Source organism: Amblyraja radiata, chromosome 29 (genome assembly GCF_010909765.2).
Source record: "Amblyraja radiata isolate CabotCenter1 chromosome 29, sAmbRad1.1.pri, whole genome shotgun sequence".
Lineage (NCBI taxonomy): Eukaryota > Metazoa > Chordata > Chondrichthyes > Rajiformes > Rajidae > Amblyraja > Amblyraja radiata.
In genome coordinates, this window is record NC_045984.1 from 1,520,370 (window position 1) to 1,521,930 (window position 1,561).

Sequence of the window (1,561 nt, forward strand, 5' to 3'; positions counted from 1 at the left end):
ATCAGCTACTGAAGGTGGAATCTCATATAGATAGGGTGGTAAAGAAAGCTTTTGGTATGCTAGCCTTTATAAATCAGAGCATTGAGTATAGAAGCTGGGATGTAATGTTAAAATTGTACAAGGCATTGGTGAGACCAAATCTGGAGTATGGTGTACAATTTTGGTCGCCCAATTATAGGAAGAATGTCAACAAAATAGAGAGAGTACAGAGGAGATTTACTAGAATGTTGCCTGGGTTTCAACAACTAAGTTACAGAGATAGGTTGAATAAGTTAGGTCTTTATTCTCTGGAGCGCAGAAGGTTAAGGGGGGACTTGATAGAGGTCTTTAAAATGATGAGAGGGATAGACAGAGTTGATGTGATCAAGCTTTTCCCTTTGAGAATAGGGAAGATTCAAACAAGAGGACATGACTTCAGAATTAAGGGACAGAAGTTTAGGGGTAACATGAGGGGGAACTTCTTTACTCAGAGAGTGGTAGCGGTGTGGAATGAGCTTCCAGTGGAAGTGGTGGCGGCAGGTTCGTTGGTATCATTTAAGAATAAATTGGATAGGCATATGGATGAGAAGGGAATGGAGGGTTATGGTATGAGTGCAGGCAGGTGGGACTAAGGGAAAAAAATTGTTCGGCGCGGACTTGTAGGGCTGAGATGGCCTGTTTCCGTGCTGTAATTGTTATATGGTTATATGGTTTCTTGAAACACATGGCTGCACGCTGCCAATTTCGTGATCTGTGCGATGAACTCATACGTGATAAGATTGTTGGAGGTATGCTTGATAGCAAGTTAAGGGATGAACTTCTACGTAACACTGACCTAACCCTTAATCAAGCAGAGCACGCCTGTCGGATTGCGGAGATAACATCTTCTTGCACTAAGTCTGTGCCGTCCGGTCAGTGATCAGTTTGGTGTAAATCTTAGATACCTCCTCCCGTAACAGACATTCCCAACCCTCTCCTGCCTGCAGCAGAGAGGATCTGCTGTTCGATTGCAACAACTTTCATGCTACGGGTTGACAGTTCTGTATTGCTTATGGTAAAACCTGTAACTTCTGCAAGAAATTAAACCACTTTGCTAGATGCTGCCATTCCTGTGCAACTCAACCAGCTCCAAGGACAAGCCTGCACTTGGACAAACTAATTTAAAGTGCACCATAGACGAGCAGCCCCATGCCTTAAAGTTTTATATTGTCAAGAGGGATTCAGAGACTTCGTTCAGTATCAATGCATGCCACGAACTAGGCCTGGTATACTTTGGCCGCACTGTCCATATAAATATAGACACATAGAAAATAGGTGCAGGAGGAGGTCATTTGGCCCTTCGAGCCAGCACCGCCATTTATTGTGATCATAGCTGATCGTCCCAAATCAATAACCCATGCCTGCCTTTTCCTCATATCATTTGACTCCACTAGTCCATCAACTATTTCTTGCTGACGTGCCCACTCAACAAGTACTCTCTCAATACAAAGATCTGTTTATCAACGAGCTTGGCAAGTTGCCCCTCAAAAACCACATTGTCATCGATCCCAACGTGGCTCCTGTGGTCCAAGCGCCATATAGT